This window comes from Nannospalax galili, unplaced genomic scaffold (assembly GCF_000622305.1).
Source record: "Nannospalax galili isolate Female #2095 unplaced genomic scaffold, S.galili_v1.0 scaffold517, whole genome shotgun sequence".
Taxonomy (NCBI): domain Eukaryota; kingdom Metazoa; phylum Chordata; class Mammalia; order Rodentia; family Spalacidae; genus Nannospalax; species Nannospalax galili.
The window spans coordinates 1,798,963-1,817,810 of NW_008340098.1; the positions used below are offsets into that span (position 1 = coordinate 1,798,963).

The 18,848-nt window shown below is 42.6% G+C and overlaps 1 pseudogene; it reads right to left on the minus strand.

The window, feature by feature from the left end:
* Positions 1 to 3,831: 3,831 nt before the first annotated feature.
* Positions 3,832 to 4,808, minus strand: LOC103735704 (annotated as a pseudogene).
* Between the last annotated feature and the right edge of the window lie 14,040 nt (positions 4,809 to 18,848).

An 18,848-nucleotide genomic window follows, 5' to 3' on the forward strand; every position in this document is an offset into this window, starting at 1 on the left:
TTTAATCTTTGGTTATACTTTCCTTTTGGATGTTTAAGGCCATACAGTTGGCCCAGATAAACCAATTTATTTTTACTCTTAAGGTCGTTTGAGTATCTGTTCCTCAGGGGTCACATGGGCTTGGGAGGAGCCCCTGGCTCCTTTGTTTTGCCAGTTCTGCCTATATGAAGATTTCTGCTTTTCATTTCTTGTCTTCTATTGCATTGATAGTTTCCTAAATTACCACTTCTTTTCCTTTGCTGGTTGAAGCTTTCTATTTCTGTATGGTAGTAATATTCCTTGCAGTTTTAATGCTTAAACTTACCTTAAATGTTTATCATAAAATCTAAAGCTGAGGCCGGGCATGGTAGCCAGTTCTGCCTATATGAAGATTTCTGCTTTTCATTTCTTGTCTTCTATTGCATTGATAGTTTCCTAAATTACCACTTCTTTTCCTTTGCTGGTTGAAGCTTTCTATTTCTGTATGGTAGTAATATTCCTTGCAGTTTTAATGCTTAAACTTACCTTAAATGTTTATCATAAAATCTAAAGCTGAGGCCGGGCATGGTAGTGTATGCCTTTAATCCCAGCATTCAAGAGGCAGAGGCAGGTGGATCTCTGTGAGCTCAAGGCCAGCCTGGTCTACATAGTGAGTTCCATGCCAGGTGGGGCTACAGGACACTATCTCAAAAAAAAAAAAAAAAAAAAAAAACAAACTAAAGCTGGGTGTGGTAGCTTATTCTTGTAATCCCAGCACTAAGGAGGCTGAGGCAGAAGGATCATTGTGAGTTTGAGGCCAACCTGGACTACATAGTGAATAACAGGCTAGATTGGGCTTCAGATTGAGAATGTACCTTTAAAAAAAAAGTAGGCTGGGAGAGGTGGCTCAGTGATAAGGACTTGAGTTCAGATACCCAGCACCCACTTGAAAAGCCAAGGAGGTGGCCACATGGACCTGTAACCCCAACACTTGGCAAGGCAGAGACAGGAGGATTGGTAGGCCTTGCTAGCTGCCAGCATAGTTGAAAAACAGTGAGCTCCAAGTTTAGTGGAGACCCTGTCTCAAGAGAATAAGGCAGAGAGGGATAGAGGATACCTGACATCCTCCTCTGACCTATGTACACTTTGAGCATGGGTATATGCACCCATATACACATATCACATATCATACAAAAAATAAAAAGAAAGCAACAAATAAAATCTAAAGTTATTTAGCATTTCTTTTCTCATTCTTAAAATAAATCTCAACAAGTTTTAACTACTTATAAAATACCTCCAGTCTTGTTAAGGTTATCTAAAGTTGTAGTTTCAACTTACTCTTTTTAAAAAGCTTATAAAATTACATTTATTTATTTTGCTGTGTATATGCCAGTGTGCCATATCTCAAGTGTTGAAATTAAAGGACAAATACAGGAGTCAGTTCTCTCTTTCCATCATCTGGGGCCTGGGGATGAAATTCAGGTCATCAGGCTTGGTAGCAAGTGCCCTAATCCACTGACCCATCCCAAAGGCCCTTCAACTTATTATTTTACTTGTTTGCTTTTTGAGACAGGGTCTCACTATGTATCTCTGACTGGCCTGGAACTTGCTATGTAAACCAGGCTGACATTGAACTCACAGATCTGCCTGCTTCTACCTCTGAGTACTCGTATTAAAGATCTCAGGTCTAGGGGCTGGAGAGGTGGCTCAGCGGTCAAGAACACTGACTATTCTTGCAAAAGACCCAGGTTTGAATCCCAGCATCCACATGGCAGCTAACAACTGTCCATACCTCCAGTTCCAGAAGATCTAAGAGCCTCGTCTGTCCTCTGCCAGCATTGCACGACACGGGTGCACTTACGTACATGCAGGCATAGCATTCATACACATAAAAATAATAAATATTTTATAAAAAGATGTTGGGTCAGGCCAGGTGTGGTGGTGCACGTCTTTAATCCCAACATTCAGGAGGCAGAGGCAGGCAGATCTCTGTGAGTTCAAGGCCAGCCTGGTCCACATAGTGAGTTCCAGGACAGCTGGGGCTACAGGGAGACCCTGTCTCAAAAAGACCCCCCCCAAAAAAAAGAAGAAAAAGAAAAAGATGTTGGGTCTAGAGAGATGGCTCAGCAGTTATGAGCACTGGCTACTCTTGCAGAGGACTGGGGTTTGGTTCCCAGCCCCCCCCCATGGCAGTTAACAACTGTCCATAACTCCAGTTCCAGGGGATTCAACACCCTCTTCTGGCCTCCATGGGCATTGCATGCATGTGGTGTACTTACATACATGCAGGCAAAACACTCATACATATAAAATAAAAATTAAAGATGTGTACCACCATGCCCAGCTTTCAACTTATCCTTTTTTTTTTTATAGAAAATGATCTAATTAGAATACCCTGATAGTAGTAATATTATAGAAGAAGCCCCAGGCTGCTGTCTTCCAGTTACCCTGAAAATCCAACTAGCAACTACTTTTAAAATTTTTTTAAATTTTGTGTGTATCTGTCTATGTGCCGAGGGGAATCCGAAGCCCTCTTCTGACCTCTGTGGCATTGCACGACATGGGTGCACTCACATACATGCAGGCGATACACTCATACACGTGGAGGCAGGCTTCTAGAAAGTGGCAAAGAGGCAGCAGGCAGCTCCCGCAACCTGATTCCAACAGCGATCGTTCCCAACAGGACTGTTTTGTCTTTAAAGTAAGAAAACAGTGATTTATCCCATTATTCAAGCATGTAGAGCGCTTGCTGCTTCCGATGTGTGTGCAGAGTAGCAACAGTAATGGACAGAGCCACCACAGTTACAACTTTTAAGAGGTTATTCCTTAAAAGAAAAAGAACATCTAAGGTCTGAGTCCTATGTGCACTTTAGAGCATTTCTACAGCATGCAATTCTAAGAATAAACCCACCCAATATGGCAAACAAATTGTTTAAAATTTAACTTAGAAAGTTTGCGATCATTATTTTCAAAACATTGATTTGTACATTGTTTCATAACCCCCCACCCCCCCCACCATCCAAGCACAGGACAGGCATCTCTGGAAAACAAGCCCCTGACGGCAGGGTGGACGGCCAGTGTCACATGACTACAAACTTCCCTTCAGCTTCACAGGAAACCCAAGGTAAGAGCAGAAACTAGGTGGTGGGAGGACAGGTCAGAAGGGATGGATGCCAGGTGTGAGTTCACAAAGGGGAAGGACTCTAACCAAGCACTGGTGGCCATCACAACATGTGCTTGGCTACTTTGCTTCTGAATTTTTCTCTTCTACTATGCCGTGTGCACAACAGTCATCTGTGACATGAGACAAAAAGAGCCAGGGACAGAACTGAGTCACTGGCAGGTCAGACTGCCATGGGCTCTAGTTCTGTTAACTACTGAACATAAAGGAATATATTTAAGAAGGAAATGTGAGAATGCTTCCAAAATCCTGCTACAAATGACTTGATATTTAGAAATAACTACAAGATAACAAAGTCCCCAACTTGTTTTGCATGAATGCCACAAAAAAGGATCACTGGTCTAAAGTCAAGTGAACTGGTGAAGAGGAATGTCTGTCTCAGTCACACTCAGGTTACCTTCTGGTTAACATTTTTTTATTGTAGTATTTTTAAAATTCATCCAAGACAAAAAAGGAAACAAAGACAATGGCCCCAGAAGGAATGCACAATCTGCTTACTTACAGCACAGAGCCTTCTCTTAATGGGAATTGTGCTCTTGCTTTCAGCAATAAGTGAAGAAAAAATGATCTTCTTTAGAAGCTCTGAGGGGAGGTGTGGGTGTCCATGTTAGTACGTTTGGATAGGATATGCTGTTGCTTCAAGGTTGGTATGGTCTTCCGGTTGCCATGGTATCCACCCGCTGCTACTGGCCTTAGTTCCAGATCTTGAGGAAGCTGTCCCAGGACCCTGTTGCCACAGCCATGCCATCAGTCACCCCCAAGCAGCTGACGTGGTAGTCATGTCCAGCTAAGACACCTGCCGGGTCAGCTTTGAGTGCATCCCAGACGTTGCAGTTGTCGTTGCACCTAGCGAGGAGGAGTCCACTCTTAGAGAAGGAGACAGATGTGATCCCACAGATTATGTTGTCATGGGAGTAGGTCATGAGCTCCTCAACTACACGGAGATCAAAGAGCCTGCAAGTAGCATCATCTGAGCCAGTGGCAAATACATTGCCATTGGGAAAGAAACTGATGGCGTTGATGTCAGACTCATGGTCTGTGAAGGTCCACCGGCACATCCCTTCTCGGATATCCCAGAGCTTGGCTGAAGCATTACAAGCACCAGAAACAGTCTGGTGTGGGGAGCAAAAGACAGACTCATGACATCTCCAGTGTGTCCAGTAAACATGGTTGTCTGCTGGCCCATTTCAATGTCCCACAGGGCACATGTGGTGTCTCCAAAGTTGGTGATGATCTGATTGTCATACAGGAACCGGCAGCAGGATATCCCGTATGTCCTGCCAGCTCACGACTCACACATTCCCTTCACAAGTTTGCAGATTGTAAATGGAACAGATATTATCCAGGCCACCACAAGCCACGTAATTCCTAGAAGGAGCGTGTGTACAAGTCATGACCCAGGAGGAGCGCAGAGGGATGGCATGGACCTTGTTTGTTGTGTAGCTCTCCCAGATGATTTACCCATTCTAAGAAGCGCTGACAAGGAGCCTGGAGTCTGTGCCCCAGTGCTTGGCATAAATCTTGGCCAGGTGCCCCCTCAGCGTTCTCCTGGTGCGTATCTGGATTCTTCCCACTGGGTCAATGTTTGTGATCTGAGAGTTGCATTTGCACATGCTTTTCGAGCATCTCTAATTTGGTTCTTCATTTGCTCGGCAGAAAGCTCAGTCATCTTTAGGTCTCAGTGCTTTCCACACTCCTCAGTGGAATCTTAATTAGGGTGTTTCTGCCCTTGTCTTCCACACATGTAAGTCTTTCTCGCCCTCGCCAGGCCTGGTGCCCACGCAGCCACCGGGTCATCACGGTCATCCCGGTCGTCGCACTCCAGGCTGGAGGGCAGGAGTCGGCAAGGCTGGTTGGGTCCGCGTGGCCGCCGTGGTCCGCCCCTCACACTCGTCCAGGCATCAGGATGGGCGCCTTTTATTTTATTTTTTAAATATATTTTATTTAATTTTTTTGGTCTTTTTGAAACAGGGTCTCTCTGTAGCCCCAGCTGTCCTTGACTGGCCTCGAACTCACTATGTAGAGCAAGCTGTCCTAGATTTCACAGAGACTCACCTGCTTTTGCCTCTGGAGTTCTGGGATTAAATTCATATACCACCAAACCCAGCTGATAAAGAATCTTGTAATCAAGATACTAAAACTGTGTATGAGTGTGTTGTCTGCATGTATGTGAGTGTACCCATGTCATGCAATGCCTCGGAGGTCAGAAGAGGGCTTCGGATTTCCCTGGAACCAGAGTTAAGGACAGTTCATAGCAGCCATGTGGGTACTGGTAATCAAACCCCGGTCCTCTGCAAGAGCAGTCCGTACTCTTAACTGCTGAGCCATCTCTCCAGTCCCTTAGTTTTATTTTATGTGTATGTGTGTATTGCCTGTATGTATGAAGTGCACCTGTGTCATGCAATGCTGGCAGAGGTCAGAAGATGGCCCCAGATCCCCTAGAACTGGAGTTACAGACAGTTGTAAGCTGCCATGTGGGTGCTGGGATCTGAACCCAGGTCTTCTGCAAGAACATATAGTGTTCTTAACCACTGAGCAATCTCTCCAGCCCCTAGTTTTATATTTTTTAAGAACTTATTTTCCTCACTTTATTTTTATTTTCCTCACTTTATTTTTGTATGAGCATATTGCCTGCATGCGCTAGTGTGGCACAATGGAGGTCAGAAGAGGGTGTTGGATCCCCTGGAGATGGAGTTATGGAAGGTTGTTAACCGCTGAGCCATCTCTCCAGCCCCACCTTTTTTTTTTTTTTTTTTTTTAATTTGAGACAGATTTTTCTCTGTAGCCCGAGCTGGCCTGGAGCTTGCTATGTAGACCTAGCTGGCCTCAATATATCTGCCTGCCTCCACATGCCTGGTGATTTTCCCCACTTTTGCAATCAATATTTGCTAACATATTTTACCAATCTCTATACTCACAGTTTTAAAGCATGGCAGCACATGCTTTTATGCTTTCAATCTCAGGACTCCAGATGCAAAGGTAAGCAGAGCTCTATGGAGATTGAGGACAGCCTGGTCTCCATAGCAAGTCCAGGCCAGTTGGGCTACAAGGAAACCCTGTCTCATTAAGACCAAAGAAAAGCTACTTTTTGAGAAGATTTTTTTTTTGAGCTGAGACCAAACTCAAGGCCTTGTGCTTGTAGGCAAGTGCTCTACCACTGAACTAAATTCCCAGCCCCTATTTTTTATTATTTTTAATTTTATGTGTATGGGTGATCTATGAGGGGGTATGTGCACATGAATGCAGGTGCCCTTGGAGGCCAGAGGCGTTGGATTCCTGAAGCTGGAGTTACAAGCAGTTGTGAGCCACCTGACTTGGGTACTAGGAACCAAACTCAGGCCCTCTGTCAGGACAGTATGTTCTCTCAACTGCTGAGCCATCTCTCCAGCCTCCACTCACAGTTATTTTTAATTTTACATCTTCCCTCATTCCGGCCAAGTGTGGTGGCGCACGCTTTTATCCCAGTACTTGGGAGGCAGAGGTGCTGGTGCCAGCTGGCCAAAATGGACAGTACCTGAAAGGAGGATTGAGGATTGAAAGAAAGGAAATGAGACAGAAAAGATGCTTGGGAGGGCTCACAGTGAATACTGCAGCCTCGATTTATTTCAGTACTGTCTTTTTATACAGAAGAACTCAATTAGTTACAACTGCTGTTCTTCCCCACCTGTATCTGAGGGTCAGGGAGCAGTCAGATCAAAGGCTTCAAATATTGTAGGTGTTGTGAGGCTCTCCATATAAACATATTCCTCCTAATAAGGCAGATTAGATACTGGTGTGCATAACACACACTCAGTAAACAAGCCTGACACAGCTGAATGATTAGCGGCTCCCGACACAGAGGCAGGTGGATTTCTGTGAGTTCCAGGACATCTAGGGCTACAGGGAGACCCTGTCTCAAAAAAGACCAAAAATAAATAAATAAACATCTTCCCTCATTCCTTCTAATAGTTTTTTTTTGTTGTTGATGTTGTTGGCAGGGTGTTGGGGAGAGTTGTATTTTGAGACAGGATCTTGTATCCTAGGCTGGCCTGGACCTTGTTATGTAACCAAGGATGACCTTGAACTTCTAATCCTTCTGCTTCTACTTTTCAAGTGTTGGGATAACAGGTGTGTACCACCATGCTTGATTCATGTGCTGGGAATTTAACCCAGGGCTTCATGCATGCTCCACAAGCACTCTGTTGAGTCACATCCCCAACCCCCTAGTTACCTCTTAGGGGTTCCTCCTCTTTTCCACTACATTTCATGCAGCTTATCACTCACCTGGAAAAGATCAAAATTCAAAACTTAAACCCCAATATTTGGAGGTGGAGGCAGGCAGATCTCTATAAAATCAAGGCCAACCAGATCTATATAGTTTTAGTCTGGCTAAGGCAACAAGGAGACCCTGTCTCAAAACAAAATAAAAATTTAGGCCAGGCGGGGTGGTGCACACCTTTGATCCCAGCACTCAAGAGGCAGAGGTAGGCAGATCTTTGTGAGTTTGAGGCCAGGCCCGCCTGGTCTACATAATGGGTTCCAGGCCAGCTGGGGCTACATGGAGACCCTGTCTCAAAAAGACCAAAAAATAAAAATAAAAACTTAAATACCTCCCACAAGCACAAGTTTTGAACACTTGATCTCCAGGTTGTGGCACTATTTCTTGTGTGTGTATGTATGTTTCTTACATGTTCATGAGTCAGGGGCTATGTGTATGTATGTAGGCTAGAGGTCAGGAGCTGTCCACCTTGGTTTTTGAGACAGTCTCTTACTGGGACTTAAGGATCACAGGTTAGTCTCTGCCTCCCCAGCACTGGGATTATAAGCATGCTATCATGCCTGGCTTTAAAAATTTTTTAACATGGGTTCTGGTGATCAAAGTCACGTCCATGTATTTACAAGGCAAACACTTCACTAACTGAAACATCTTCCCAGCCCCTATGGCATTATTTTGAAGGCTGTTGAACTTTTAGGATTAGGAACCTGGGAGGTGGAAGTAGGTCACTAGGTTAGGCCTTTGAAGATTATAACAGACACTGATTCTTGTCTAGCATCCTCAGCTTCCTGCCTGCTACCATGTGAATAAGCCAGCACCTCATGTTCCCATAACCACAATTCCTTCCCTGCCATGATGGACTAAAACCTCTGAAACTGTGAACTAAAATCAATATTTCTTCCCATAAGTTGCTCCTGTCCAGTAGTGTATCCCCAGGAGAAAAGTAACTAATACTAAGTATGTTCAGGGCATAGTAAGACATACCTGTAATACTATCATTTGGGAAGTGGAGGCAAGAGGATCAGACATTTAAGACCACCTTGGACTGTTTGAGATCCTATCTCAAAACAAAGAAAAAAGCAGAGCAAAATATAACAAAATCCAAAATCAAAATATGATTTCTACTGAATGTGAATTACTGCTTTGGCACCATTGTAAAGTCAAAACCCGTAAGATAGATGGGAGCTGGCTGCATATATGTGCATGCCTGTGGTCACATTTATGAAGTGGTGTCCATTTTCTGTTCATATATCTGCCTAAATACATATGCACTCTTTGAAGACAGGAACTTTGTCTTACTCATTTGTTACTCCCTTGTCTATTCTGCACCTAGCACATAGTGAACACTAAAGAGATATTTAATAATAAATATATTAAAATTTTTTGTATTTTATGTGTATGTGCTTTGCCTACACATATGCAAATATACCATGTGTGTGCAATGCCTACATAGGTCATAAGAGGGCTTTGGATCCCCTGGAATTGGAGTTACTGATGATTGTTAGCTGCCACATGGGTGCTGGGAACCGAACCTGGGTCCTCTGCAAAAACAGCAATGCTCTTAACCACTGAGCCAACTGTCCAGCCCCTAAAATGGAAATTTTCTCTTTAAGTATGGTTTGCCATCATGACTGGTAGCAATGAAATAATGAACTCTCAGACTATTAGTGATAAAAAGAACTCCAAAGCCCTTAAAGTCTGAATCTATGTTTTTTTCAGAAAACTGTATTTAGGAAAGTTGCCTTTATTACCACAACAAAGGTAAATTTAGTATATGAAAGAAAATAGAAAGGTTTATATTAGGATTTGTAGTCCAGGAAAGAATATGCAATGACCTTTATTATCTCCTAGGAATGCTATAAGTTTCAAATAGTATTCCTGTGCGATAAGACAAATATCTGTATGCCAATAAAACCACAAAGTAAATAATAAATGAATTTGACTTTAACATGATTGAATAGTTACAGAAGTCAAAGAATCTCAGTGAATTCTTAGCTTTTTCTTTTCTTTCTTTTTTTTTTTTTTTTTGGTCTTTTTGAGACAGGGTCTCCCTGTAGCCCCAGCTGGCCTGAACTCACTATGTAGACCAGGCTGGCCTTGAACTCACAGAGATCCACCTGCCTCTGCCTACTGAGTGCTGGGACTAAAGGCATGTGCCACCATGCCTGGCCCTTCAGTGAATTCTTAATTTAGATGGGACTTTTTTTTTTATTTATTTTTCAGTGTTGGGAATGGAATCTAGGATGCAAGCATGTTAGGCAGGTGCTACAGCCTTGAGCTACATCCTCAGCCTGTGGGGGTTTTTTGTTGTTTGTTTTATTTTTAAATTCCCCACTAGCCCTGTTTATATTTTATGTTTATTTTAGAAGTTGCCTCAATTCCAGGGTTGAAGGGGTTGGGGTGTTGGGGGATACTTCAGTCAGTAAAGTGACATCCTTTGCAAACAGGAGACTCTAAATCCAGCCCTCAGAAACCGTGTACAAAAGCCAAGCTCTGTGGTTGTGTGCTCCTGCTGGGGAGGTGGAGACAGGTGAGAGGCTCTGTCTCCAAAAAATAAGGTGGATGGCTCCTGAGGAATCACACGTATAGCCATCCTTTGTTCTCTATACAAATGCACACCTGTTCAACACACACACACACACACACACACACACACACACAGAGTCAACTCATCTTCTGACAGTTCTTAATGAAACAGAGCTAAATAAGCTGGGCGTGGTGGTGCACAGCTTTAATCTCAGCACTCAGGAGGCAGAGGTAGGCAAATCTCTGTGAATTCAAGGCCAGCCTAGTCTACATAGTGAATTTCAGGCCAGCCAGGGCTACAGAGTGAGACCCTGAAACAAAAAAGCCTAAAGTGTTGGGGCTAGAGAGATGGCACAGTGGTTAAGAGCACTGACTGCTATTGCAGAGGACCTGGGTTCGATTCCCAGCACTCACATGGGTGCACTTACCTACATGCAGGCAATACATACATACACATAAAATAAAAATAAAAATAAATATTTAAAAAAACCCATAAAGTGCAAAATAATGTTCCCACATAAGAACTTTAAAAATGAGTTGATGTGGTGATTCATGCCAGTAATTCCAACATTTGAGAGGCAGAAGCAGAAGGATTCTGAGTTCCAGGATAGCCTATAAGAAGACTTTGTCTCAAAACAGCCAAAATCTAAAACCAATCAAACAAAAACCCCTAAAAAATAAACTCCAAAGGCCTAGCATATAAGATAATGTCCTAAGGAGCATCTCCAGACAGGGCTCTGTTGTGGGCTGGGGTGCTGGTGACTACATTCTAGCCTAATGACAAACCACGCTGACCATACCAGAATCACTTAGAAAGGTTCTTTTTTTTTAATTTTTATTTTATGTGTATGAGTGTATTGCCTGCATGTATGTGAGTGTACCCATGTCATGCAGTGCTGCGGAGGTCAGAAGAAGGCGTTGGATTCCCCTGGAACTGAAGTTAAGGATGGTTCGTAGCCACCATGTGGTTGCTGGGAATTGAACCCAGGTCCTCTGCAAGAGCAGTCAGTGCTCTTAACTGCTGAGTCATCACTCCAGCCCCTAGAAAGGTTCTTAAACATACAGAAACTCAAGTCTTATCCCCATGAAATGCCCCCATTCACAATCAGTTAATCTAGGAAAGGTCCTAGAATATGTAAGTTTTGGAGCACCATAGATAATTCATAATTACCAGGAGATCTAGGCTTCTCTTAGTTTGAAGTCCTACAGAAATGTAATTGTCATAGAATCCATGATGGGGGGATGGGTGGTTCCTAGCATTGGGAAAAAGAAAATAAAGAAGGAAGAAAAGATGGGAGGGTGGGAGGGAAGGAAGAAAAAGTGAAAATTAAGTTTCCAGCAAAGGAGCACTTTGGTTGTGTGTTCAGTTTGAAAAGAGACTCTTTTGGGAGATAGGATAAACATCATACATAGCCTCAGAGGAATGATTAGGGATATGGCTACTGAGTCTCACAATGAGAAAGAAAAGCTTAGATCAGAAACCAAGCGAGTTTCCCAATTGCTCTGATCTATGGAAACCAAGAACTTGAAAGATTCTGAACAGTTTGCTGGTATATGATTTTTATAACATGAGAGTCACTCATTGTGAATGGAATGATTTTCAGTAAGCTTAAAGAATTGTGTGACTTGCATGCTGCAGTGCAATCTGTAGTCTGATTGAGAGATCAGCTTAACAGGTCACCTGAGACTTAGAGCAAATAGAAGTGGATAGTTTCAAAAATAGAAAATTGAGTGGTATTAAACTAGAAAGCTTTTGCACAACAAAAGGATCAACAGGGTGAAGAAACAGCCTATGCAAAGGGAGAAAATACTTGCAAATTGTACATCTAATAAGAGGTTAATATCTAAGGCATGTAAGGAACTTGACAACTCAGAAGAAAAATAATCTAATTAAAAATTGGACAAAGGGGGGCTGGAGAGATGGCTCAGTGGTTAAAGTCACTGGCTGCTCTTGCAGAGGACCCGGGTTCAATTATCAGCACCCACATGGCAGCTAACAACCATCCGTAACTCCAGTTCCAAGGGATCTGACACCCTCTTCTGACCTTCATGGGCATTGTATGACATGGGTGCACTTACACAAATGCAGGCAATACACTTCTACACATAAAATAAAAATAAAATAAAATAAAATATTTTTTAAAAATTGGACAAAGGACCTTGTATTAGACTTTTTGTTGCTACAGCAAAGACTTGAAAGAAACAATTTAAAGAAAAAAAGACAAAAGATAACAAATTTTGGTAAGGATGTGGGGAAAAGGAAACACTTGGTAGGAATGCAAATTGGTATAGCCATTCTGGAAAATAGTATTAATCCTGAAAAAAATTAAAACTAGAATTATTATATTATTCAATTATTCTATTTCTGGGCATATATCAAAAAGAAATAAAGCCAGGTATGGTGCTGTACATCTTGACTCCCAGCACTTGGGAGGCAGAGGCAGAAAGGGATCTCTATGAGACTAGCCTGGTGTTCCAAATGAGCCAGGGCTACATAGTTAAACTTTGTCACAAACAAAAAAACAACAAAAAACTGCTGGCACAAAACTGTAATTGTAGTTACTTGGGAGTGTATGACACAGAGAATCGAAAGCTCAAGACCAGCCTAGACAATTTATTGAGGTCCTGTCTCAAAGAAGTGAAGCCAGGCATGGTGGCACAAGCCTGTAGTCCCAGCACTTGGGAAGTGAAGACAAGTGGATCAGGACTTCAGTCACCGTCTGCTACATAGCAACTTGGAGGTTAACCTAGGCTACAGGAGACCTTGTCTCAAGCAAAACAAAACAAAACAAAACAACAACAAAAAAAGATATTTGTATACCATGCTGTTCATTGTAGCATTATTTACAATAGCCAAGATATGGAATCAACCATATCAACTACTGGATAAAGGAAACTGAGGAGCTAGGGACATAGCTCAGTGGCAAAGAACTTGCTAGCACTGTCAACAATTACATATGCAATGAATATTAGTCTTTTTCAAAATTTTAAATTTTATGTGTATAAGTGTATTGCCTGCAAGTATGTAAGTGAACTCGTGTCGTGCAATGCCCATGGAGGTCAGAAGAGGGCATCAGATTCCCTGGAACTGGAATTATTAGTTGCCATGTGGGTGCTGGGATTCAAGCCCAGGTCTTAACCATTGAGCCATCTCTTAACCATTGAGCCATCTCTCCATCCCCAAATAAGAAAATCTAGCCATGTGCAACAACATGGATGAACCTGGAAGACATCATGCTAAGTGAAGAAAGAAAGCCAAGCACAAAAAGACAAAAACACTGTATGACATCACTTATATAGTCTCAAAAACTTGAATTCATAAGAGTAGAGAGTAGATTGTGGTTTCCAGGGACTGAGAATTAGGCAGTGGTGGGGGGGGATGTTGGTCAAAAGGTACAAAATTCCAGTTAAGAAGGATGAGTAAGTATTGAAGATCTGATATACAGTGTGGAAATGATAGGTACTATAAATTTGCTGGGTAGCTCTTAAGTGGTCCTACATACACACACAAACACACACACATCATGTAAGATGATAGATGTGTTCAATAACGTATGATCAATAATATATACATTTATCAAAACATCAAATTGAGCCGTTTGGTGGCACATGCCTTTAATTCCAGCACTCGGGAAGCAGAGGCAGGTAGAGCTCTATGTGTTCAAGGCCAGCCTGATCTATATAGCAAGTTCCAGGCCATCCAGGACCACATAATGAGACCCTGACTCAAAACAAAAACCCCTGAACTCTCTATGTAGCCCTAACTGGCCTAGAACTCTCTTTGTAGCTCTGGCTGGCCTACAACTCTCTATACAGGTCAAGCTGGCCTCCAACTCACAGAGATTCACCTGCTTCTGCCTCCCAAGTGCTGGGATTAAAGGCATGCACCATCACATTTTTTTTTTTTTTTTGGTCTTTTTGAGACAGAGTCTCCCTATAGCCCCAGCTGTCCTGGAATTCACTATGTAGACCAGGCTGGCCTTGAACTCACAGAGATCCGCCTGCCTCTGCCTCCCGAGTGCTGGGATTAAAGGCATGCGCCACCACGCCCGGTATCACACCATCACATTTTTAAAAAAAATATTTCTGCCAGGCATGGTGGTGCACGCCTTTAATCCCAGCACTCAGGAGGCAGAGACAGGTGGATCTCTGTGAGTTCAAAGCCAGCCTGGTCTACATAGTGAGTTCCAGGACAGCTGGGGCCACAGGGAGACCCTGTCTCAAAAAGACCAAAAAAATTTTTTTTCTATTTTATAGTGTTATGCTTGCATGTGTTTAAGCGCGTCTGTGTCATGCAGTACCCGAGGAGGACAGAAGAGGACATTGGATCTTCTGGAACTAGAGTCCCAAACGGTTGTTAGCCACCAAGTGGGTGCTGGGATTCAAACCTGGGTCTTCTGCAAGAACAGCCAGTGCTCTTAACTGCTGAGCTATCCCTCCAGCCCTGCCACCACATTTTTTTTTTGAAGGACTGAATAATATTCCATTGTCTGAATATATCACTGTTTATTTTTCCATTCACTACTGGAGGAAAATCTTGGTTGTTTCCAAGATTTGTCAATTATAAATGAAGCTGTCTCAAAAAGACCAAAAACTAGCCAAGCGTGGTGGTGCCTTAATCCCAGCACTCAGGAGGCAGTGGCAGGTGGATCTCTGTGAGATTGAGACCAGGCTCGTCTGCATAGAGAGTTCCAGGCCAGCAGGGACTATGGGGAGACCTTTTTTTTTTTTTTTTTCAGAATGATGGGGCTGGTGAGATGGCTAAGTGGTTTAAGGGCTGTTACTGCTCTTGCAGAGGACCTGGGTTTCCAGCATCCACATTGGCAATTCACAATCATTTATAACTCCAGTTCCAGGGGATATAATGCCCTCTTTCTGACCTCCTCAGGTACTGCATGCATGTGGTGTACTTACATGCATGCAAAACACTCATACACATAAAACATAAAAATAAAAATGATGTGTTAAAATAGACAATAGAGATGTAGGTCAGTGACAGAACATTTGCTTGGCATGGACAAGAACCTGTGTTCAATCCCTAACACTGTTATAAAGTATAAGAATCATTTCCCATGCCAGGCGTGGTGGCACACGCCTGTAGTCCCAGCACTTGGGAGACAGAGGCAGGCGGATCTCTGTGAGTTCAAGGCCAGCCTGGTCTACATAGTGAGTTCCAGGATAGCTGGGGCCACAGGGAGACCCTGCTTCAAAAAGACAAAAAAAAAAATCATTTCCCAAACATACATACAAATAAATGAAGTTTTTTTTGTTATTATTTTAATTTTATATGTATGAATGTATTGCCTGCCTGTATGTAAGTGCACTAGTGTTGTGCAGGGTCCTTGGAGGTCAGAAGAAGGCATCAGATCCCCTGAAACTGGAGTCACAGACAGTTGTTAGTCACCATGTGGGTGCTGGGAATTGAACCTGTCCTCTGCAAGAGGAGTCAGTACTCTTAACTACTGAGCTATCTCTCCAGCCCCCATGAAGTTTTTAAAAGTGAGAGTTATATACTGTAAAAAGATTATCTTTAATGACTTTAGAATTATCTAATTTTTAAAAAATGTTGGATACTATTGCTTAATTCTATTAAAAAACCATTAACACATGGAAACACTAAAAATCTCAGTGAAGCCTGTATACAAAATTTAACATATCAAATGCAATACTTAGGGGCTAGAGAAATAATTCAGTGGTTAAGAGCACTGGCTGCTCTTGCAGAGGACCTGGGTTTGGTTCTGAGAACCCACAAGGAAGCTAGCAACTATCTATAACTCCAGTTCTAGGGGATCTGATGCCTTCTTCTGACCTCCACAGGCATTGTATGAATATGGTGTACTTACACACATGCAGGCAAAACACTCATACATACAAATATTTAAAACTGCAATGCCTATATTTTCTTATAATCATTTTCAACAAGACCTAAATAACGGCAATGCCAGTTGATATGCCAATGTAGATGGAGCAAATTTCACAGGGTCTCACCTCTAGATGAAGAGTTATAGCCAATCAATGGCTGCTTAAGATAAGTTTTCTCCAGTTACAAGCTCCCTGATAGGTTATCTAATCTCAAGTAGTCAGTCCTAAACATGAGCACTGATAAACAGACTATAGCACCATACGTGTGTGTGTGTATATGTATGTATGTATGTATATGTGTGTATGTAACGATAATGAAAAGGACAAAAAATTGAGAGGGACCCAGGAGGAGGTGCAGTGGTTAGAGGGAAGGGTGGGAATAATGTAAATATAGTACTCATATATGAAAGTCTTAAGAAACTATTTAAAAAGTCATTTTTACAAACAGGCAAGCTACTACATTAACTGTAGCTTTATAATAGTGAATGTTGGAAATCACTCCAATGTACAATGACACTTGGGAACACATTGGGAAATGTAATACTTTGTTGGTAAAGTAAAAAAATTAAAGTGGTGGTTTAAAAACTCACGTTAATGTCAGGTGTGGCATTATGGAGAGAATTCTAGGCCAGGTCATGAGACCCTGTCATGAAAATCTAAATTATTTTAAGGAAATAGGGTTATAAGAGGTTTCTATAATAATTGTTAATATTTATATAATTGTTATGAGGGTTAACTGAATTATGTAAGCCCATTAAAAGTCCCTAGAACCTGGCAACATGCTTACTGTGACAAACGTGCTCACAGACACTATAAAAATGAAAAATTAGAAAACAGTACCTGGTTCATATAAGCTACTACATAAATATTATATGGCGATATTTGAATTTTTATAATATATATTTATTCCTTTGGAAACATAAATGAAGTAAAAATGTAGGCAGCATATGATCATTTTAAATGTGAATGAAAGGTTGAAAATGAGGTTGCCAAAGGGTCCTTTATGTGTGTTTGAAAGAGCTAGTTGAATGCAATGCTGATAGTGGTGTGTCCCACACAGAAAATAATGGGGAACTAAAGTTCCGTGAACTGATATTTAATGAATGTTTACCATGGTTCTGGTGTTCCAGTTACTTTGGGGCCCACAGGGAGAAAAGGTTAATCTGGAGAGGAGGAAGAGCATCCTTCCCTTTGAAACTAGAACAAACTCTGGGAAATTGTATGCTAAAAAGTACCTTTTTTTTTTTTTTTTTTTTTTTTTGAGGCAGTCCCACTATGTAGGCCTGGCTGGCCCTGAACTCCCTATGTAGACCAGGCTGGCCTGAAAATCAAAGATTCATCTGCTTCTGCCTTCAGAGTGCTGAGACTAAAGGCATGAGTCACCACAACCACTCCCACCATGTGCACTTTTTTAAAAAAACTTATTTTTATGTGTATGAGTGTATCGCCTGCATGTATGTGAGTGCACCCATGTCGTGCAAGGCCGCGGAGGTCAGAAGAGGGCTTCAGATTCCCCTGGAACTGGACTTTAGGGCGGTTTGTAGCCACCATGTAGGTGCTGGGAATCAAACCCGGGTCCTCTGCAAGAGCAGTCAGTGTTCTTAACCACTGAGCCATCTCTCCAGCCCCAAACACTTTCTAAATCCAAAGGAAGATTGAAGATATGCATCAGAATTCTGTTTTGAGGCCGGGACTTATTGTTGCCTAAGCTGGCCTCGAACTCATGGCCACAGCCTGCCAAGTGATGGGATTACAGGTGTACATCACCAAGCTGGATGAAAAATTAGTTTTAAAAACAAGTATTTTAATGTGGAGAGATGAGAAAATTATTTTTTTATTTTTTGTTCTTTTTGAGGGGCTGGAGAGTTGGCTCAGCGGTTAAGAGCACTGACTGCTCTTGCAGAGGACCCGGGTTCGATTCCCAGCACCCACATGGTGGCTACGAATCGCCCTTAAATCCAGTTCCAGGGGAATCCGAAGCCCTCTTCTGACCTGTGTGGCATTGCACGACATGAGTGTACTCACATACATGCAGGCAACACACATATATACATAAAATAAAAATAATAAAACATTTAAAATTTATTTTTTGGTCTTTTTGAGACAGGGTCTCCCTGTAGTCCCAGTTGACCTGGAACTCGCTATGAAGACCAGGTTGGCTTTGATCTCACAGAGATTCGCTTGCCTCTGCCTCCCCAGTGCTGAGATTAAAGGCATACGCCACCATGCCCAGCAAGAAAATGAGTTTTTGACGGATTTCCTTCTCCATCCCAGGGAACTAGGATTGGCTAGCTGTTCCCTTTACAGACAGTGAAAGTTGGTGGTTAGGACATTGTCATATTCGATTGCTTTAACCTTCTCCCTTGCTAATGCATGTCTAATGGCAGAATGAGTTTCCATCCTTTAGTTCCGCCTTTAGTTTTTGTAGATCAATGGTTTACTCACAATCTATCGTCCTTTCTTTACGCTAACTTGCGGCCAATCAAAATTCTTTTCAACTATCTTTTCAAGGACGGTTTTGATGAATTAATTTCCTGCTTTGGAGTCTAGATTGGGCTCACATCAATTTACCTCATTTAGGCATCTCTCCCCGTCCCCATTTGTGAACTATTATCACTGGATAATTTCAACGAGATCGCCCATTTGGGTTAATAGTGGTATGGAAAGCGGTAACTATTAAAGTTCACTTTAAGCGATTTCTTTGAAAGGTTCCTAAGAATTGACGCCCTGGGCAGTCTGGTTCCCAAATGGTGAATGTGGTGGGCTCTGCCCTCGGACCGGGACTGCGGCTAGCTTCTTTTGTCTTTCCGGAGGATTAGGACTGTCATGGCGCTTTCAAGAAGAGGGAGAAGGCCTCTATGTCCGGCAGAATTGCTTGGGGCACCTCGACTGGGCGGATGGTGGACGGAGAGACACAGCCCTGTTAGGACCGAGAAGACAGAAGCTGGGAGCGGTCCGCCGGAGCCCCGCACTGGGAGGAGACCCGACAGGAGACTAGCCTGCGAGTGCCAGTCTCCGGAACCGCCTCCCGCCGCCCTGTCCAATGGAAACCTGGCGGCGGTGCGG